General features: G+C 41.5%; 1 pseudogene across 1 annotated transcript; it reads left to right on the forward strand.

The window, feature by feature from the left end:
* On the forward strand, positions 1-666 carry LOC309368161 (claudin-8 pseudogene; annotated as a pseudogene). The gene has a single exon. The product of its transcript is annotated as a claudin-8 pseudogene (transcript).
* Positions 667-6,148: the final 5,482 nt, after the last annotated feature.

Consider the following 6,148-nt stretch of genomic DNA (forward strand, 5'->3'; position numbering starts at 1 on the left):
ATGGCTTGCTGTGCATTGCAAACTGTGGCCCTGCTGCTTGGGGGCATTGGCATGGTTGGAACGTTAACCGTCACTCTGATGCCACAGTGGAAAGTATCTGCCTTCACAGAAAGTAACATCATAGTCTTTGAGACCATTTGGGAGGGCCTATGGATGGTGTGCGTCAATCATTTCAAGAAGCATCAGTGCAAATTCTACGGATCCTTGTTGGCCCTTCCACCTGCCTTGGAAGCATCCAGAGGACTAATGTGCACAGCATGTGCCCTGTCAGTTATTGCCTTTCTGATTGCCGTTGCTGGCACAAAGTGCATCCAATGTCCTGGCAGTAATGAGCAGATGAAGAACAAGATTTCGTTGGCAGCTGGAGCAATTTTCCTTCTGACTGGGGTCATTGTGCTGATTCCTGTTTCCTGGACTGCCAAAAACATCATCGAGGACTTCCACAATCCAGCAATCCAGTTTGGCCAGAAACGTGAACTGGGACCTGCACTCTATTTAGGCTGGATCACCTCAGCATGTCTAATCAGCGGAGGAGCCATATTTTGCAGCTTTTGTGGCTCTGCAGAGAAGCCTGGAAGATACCGAGATTCATCACCATCCAGTCGCAGACTGAACAAACCTGAACATATCAGGATGATGCCTCTAAGTGTACATTCTTACGTCTGATTATTTCAGTGTTGCATGTTGACCTTGCTATGGACAACAGCAGAATTCTTTCAAACTATATATATACCAGTGAGGCCAGAGTCACTCAGATCCAATAAACACAACTCAGTTGTGCAAAAAGATTTCCATGCATGGATCTGCTATTTGGATGTGCAGAAGTGTGTGGGATTCGACACACCATAACTATATATTGCTACCCAATGTATTGGCTTCTGCATTAGGCATTGTCTCCACATGGGTAGCAATATGTACACCGCTCTCTGCTGCTCCTGAAGTTCTATGGATCAAGGTGAATATGGTTCTTCAGCATTTTAATGTGACATGCAAGAAACTTTTTTGTTTGTTTAATGTAGCCTAATTTTCCAAGTTATATTAAAAACACAGTGCCCTCAGTTCTTTAGGATTCAATGCTTTTTACAAGTGCTTTCAGTTATATTCTGAACCTGCTAGAGGGCCCTGGCTTCATTTGTGGGGCTCTTTAGGCAAAATATGTTATATTATTACAACTAAAGTATTCTAATCACAGCTTCTTCCTCTGATTCTCTTATTCAATGTAGCAAGCATTCACACAACGAGAACAGAAGGGGAGAAAGAGGTATCTTAAGGCCCACATAACCATATTTAGTTAATTGGCGGCATTCAGCTTGATGGGTTAAAATTGTTTCAGGAGGTCGTAAATGAAATCAGAGGCGAAGGGAAGGGAAGGGAAAGTGTGCAAGAATAGCCAGATAAGTTCCCTGGAGCTATTTTATCCAGACTCCAGATAAATTTTAATCAATGCAAGATAAAGTTGCCCACAGTTTCACCTAGAAGGAATTTGTTAGTAAATGTTCAAATGATAAGAGACATAAAGCCACAGCTGTCCTTGAATTTTATATGCAATGACTGACTATCCTATATACAGTGGCACCTCGGGTTAAGTACTTAATTCGTTCCGTAGGTCCGTACTTAACCTGAAACTGTTCTTAATGTGAAGCACCACTTTAGCTAATGGGGCCTCCTGCTGCCTCTGCGCTGCCGGAGCATAATTTCTGTTCTTATCCTGAAGCAAAGTTCTTAACCTGAAGCACTATTTCTGGGTTAGCGGAGTCTGTAACCTGAAGCGTATTTAACCTGAAGTGTATGTAACCCAAGGTACCACTGTAATAGAGAAGCCCTTTTTGCCAAGTGGCATCAAATTTATTATATCACCTGACTATTCTGTGAGCAGATGCACAGGTTTGTGCGGCAAACTGCCTTTCTGGCCCCCAGACCTGGTTAACAAAGGACTATATAAAGCTGACTTAGACCACAGGCCCATTTAGCTCAGTATTGTATACAATGACTGGCAGCAATTTTCAGGATATCAAGGCAGGAGTCTCTCTGAACCTCATCTGCAGACACTAGGGATTTAACCTAAGACCTTCTCCTGGGATCCAATGGAGGAGGGTGGGATTTGATGTTCTAGTTTTAGGAGTGGAATCCAAACACTGCCACACTCAAATATATTTTTTCATGGAGTGTACAATTTTAAGGAATACCAGGGCTGCTGAATCAAAGACCAGTTTTTCATAATTCAGCAATAGTTTTTTTTATAAACTAATTTCAGATCAATCAATATGAATAGATACTAAAAATGGCAGACGTACTGCATAAATACACATTTATGTTTGAAGAAAGGCAACCCTATCGCTTTTTTCGGAGAGTAAATCAATAGCAAACATTTGCTAGCCTCACTTGTCAGGCTTAATTCATCTTTCTAATGCAGTTATGTACATTTTCTGGTTTCAATAATCTCAGATTACCAGTTATTACAGCATTGTGTCACAGTATCGACTTGTCCCTGAATAAATCAACCGTTACATCCGACAGCCTGAACTTTTTTCTTCCAATGCCAGAAAATACATACTGTACCTCAGATGGAATGTGCCAACAGCTGACAAAAACCAGCATCAAACACCATGAAAGTAGTGAAGCTTTGCTGACATGTGACATGGGGAGGGACTGATAGATAGATCTGAAAAACAGTTCTGAGACAGTTGCTACTATAATTCCAGGTCTCAGGCCCTTGTCCACGTGTCTCTTCCGAAGGAGGTGTGGAGGGCAGCAACATGAGAACAGGCATTTTTAGTGGTGGCTCCCATTTGTGGAGTGCTGGCTTCCGGGAAGCTTACCTGGCCCCATCACTGTCTATTCTTAGGCACCAAATGAAAACATTTCTTTTTACCAAGGCTTTAGACTTAATTCAGAGGACTGTGGCTCCATGTGGCCTCTTCCAGTGGGTAGGATGTCTTACATGTACATATATGGTTATGTTAGTAGGTTTTTATTTCGTTCAGGTTTTAATCTTTATATTATTTTGTAAGTTGCTCTATTTTGTGAAATAGTGACAAGTGCAATTAACAACAGTAGTCACATCTGTTGCTCCACTGAACAATAGTTTATCTTCAGATTCTAATAGCTCGTATAGATCATAGACCTGATCTCAAATTAAAACATTAGTAAGTCAGATCTATTTTAATTACTGTGCCTTGATTGTGACACCACTTTCGTTATTGCTTGTGTTCAGAAATACAGGAATATATATTCATTTAAAATAAATTTATCTCTCCTTCACCTTTAAACCTAGGGCCCCAAGATGAAATTAAAACCATCCATATAAAAGAGACACAAAACCATTACTCAGAAACATAGGAAGCTCCTTATATCATCATAACTATGGTACATTTAGCTCAAAGGTGCATCTTTTGTAGGGCAGCCTTCCACAACCTGGTGCTTGTCAGTTATTTTGGACTACAATTTACACCATTCTTGGCCGCTGACCATACAGCCTGGGGCTTGCGGGAGTTGTAGTCCAAACCATGTGAATGGTACCAGGATGTGTGTGTGTTTCGTAGGATGTGTGTGTGTTGCCCTATAGTTTCCCACTCATGTCAATTACTTTAATGGAATTGTTACATGAGGCCAGATGCATCCAATGTAGTGCTTTTCGGATGTTGTTGGACTGTAACTGCCATCATCGGGCCATGTTTGATTCTTTTTATCCTTAGCCTGATTCCTAGATAGGAAGTAAGCCCAGCTGGGGATGGGGGAGGGAGGTTGGCAGGTGGTGTTACCTATTTGCCCCATATGCTGGTTACTTTAGCAAATGTGGGTTGGGGAAGTTTGTTTGCCAAGGTAATGAATACTTCCACCTAGGGAGGAGGTGTGACTTCTTTCTACCCTGCTTAAATACATTGGAGTTCTCTGAGGGTTAAAAAGGAGCAGAGAGTCACAAATCAAGCTTCTCCTTTGAAGTATTTACCATTCTCGTCCCAGGTTTCTGAGTTAATGGGAAAATAAGCTTACATGCATGTTTATCTTCTAGCGACATTATGGATTCAGATAATGAAGCTTGCTATCTGAACAAGCGCTGCTAATTAAAATACATTTTAAAAGAGAAGTGCCATCTTGATCAAGGTTTCTTTATCTGATTCGAAGAAGTGGCTGCTTGCCACCATAATGATTCGTACTGTAAATTGAAAAACACAACTGCACCAAAAGAGTGGAATGCAAATGATGGGAAAGTATTTGCATTTCAATACCTTTTGATAATAAAGTATGATTTTTAAACGACAAATATTATCTCAAACAATAGATGTGTTCAAGGTGACTAGGATAACTTCAAAGAAACTCCTTGCTGTAAAAAATACAAGAAAAACCACAAAAAAGCATCAGCTCCAATCTTAGAAATAAGTCCCTCTGAGTTCAGTAGGGCTTGGTTCCAAGTATGTGGACATAGGATTGCAATCCAAATATACCACTGTACTTTGCACAAAGAACTCTCAGTCCCATTCACTTTAGTCCTCCTGCTTCTCAGGATGGTCTGTGAGGGCTGGCGAGAAGTTGTGACTTCCACCTGCAACTCTCAGAGGCAAAAGTGGAATGCTGAAAGGTGACTGAATCTTGCAATGTCTTCAGGGTTCCCAGATACAGAAAGACTTTGAGGAAGGAAATCTCATGATGGCTAGGATTTCCCAGCAATCATAACATTTAGACTAGTGAGACTTGGGAGATGCCTATATCAGATTATTTCCCCAAATCCAGTCTCATTTGAGGGCAGCAAGCAAGCTTCATAGCCTGCCCACCTGGGATTATCCCAGGTTTTGACTGGCTCCTCTTTGCGGGACTCAGGAAGAAATGTTTCATGCTGCCTCAACTGGCTGATACGGGATTTTTAAAAAACAGTATCTTCCTGCAGTAGTTTTTATGCAGAGAGGATGAACCCTAATTAAAGTTACACTTCCTGCAACAACTTCTAAGGCAGGTCCATAGATTGTGGGAATTCTGAATCTGTCCTAACACTCTTACCAGAGAAGGGCAACTCCCCAGTGCTTCCTTTAATCAGCAATAGTGTTGGTAGGGATAGGAGTAGGAGTAGATCCTTTTCACATGTACTGCTAGTAAGCCAAGTGTTTCCCCCTCTTATATTTCTGCATCTGGTTCTTTCTGGCTAAGTGCAGAACCTCACATTTGTCCCTATTGAAATTCATTTTGTTTGCTTGTGCTCAGTTCTCCAATCTGCTAAGGTCATTTTGAATTCTGATTCTGTCTTCTGTGGCATTAGTAACGCCTCCCAGTTTGGTGTCATCTGCAAATTTGATGAGCATCCCCTCAATTCCTTCATCCAAGTCATTTATAAAGCCATTGAACAACATCGGAAAGAACACCAGGAAAGAACCCTGCGGCTCCCCACTAGTCACTTTTCCCCAGGATGACAAGTAACCATTAATGAGTACTCTTTGCGGGGGGGGGGGTGTTCTTGCCCCAGCAAGCTCTCTTCCTGCCATGTGCAGGAATCCTATTCAAATTAATAAACAGCTTTTTCTGTGAAGTGGGAAGAGGGCTGGCTCTTCTAGAAGTACAAATCCAAACCACCCAAGAGAGGTTGTACTATTGTGCTGCTGTCCTTTGAATTCCACTTGCAGCATTAAATACCGTAAAGAGAGTAGAAACTGCCTCTTGTCCTATTTATGATCTGCAGGGTTTTGTCTGCAAGGTAACTCTTACCTTGAACCCCAAATAAAAGCTTGTTGGGAAAGATTTTTAAAATAGAAGGAAAATATCAGTGACATTTGCACCAAATGTTGACCTAATTCAAAGAAGTGTTTTGAACTCCATGTTACCCAGTTTAGGGGCACGTGCAATCAATTTCAGGTCTCAGTCTCCCGTGCTTTATTATGTTGCCTATGATTACCAGATGAAAGATGATGGGTAAATCTGCATTTCAATTTCTGTCAGATGCCTAGGTGACGGACAGACTGATCTATGATGTTTTCATTAGAGATTTCATGATGGAGTGCCAGATGGTTCCCTCTCAGAGTGAGAGCTTCAGCCCTCAGACTCTGATATCGCTTTCTGTATTGTTGCATGAATTTCCCCCAATTAGCATGAATCAGAGCAAAAGCTTAACATGCTCAGATACCTTACAATTCACCTGAACAGTGGAAGTCAATCTGTTCAT

The sequence above is a fragment of the Podarcis melisellensis genome (assembly GCF_964234715.1).
Source record: "Podarcis melisellensis genome assembly, chromosome: 4".
Classification (NCBI taxonomy): domain Eukaryota; kingdom Metazoa; phylum Chordata; class Lepidosauria; order Squamata; family Lacertidae; genus Podarcis; species Podarcis melisellensis.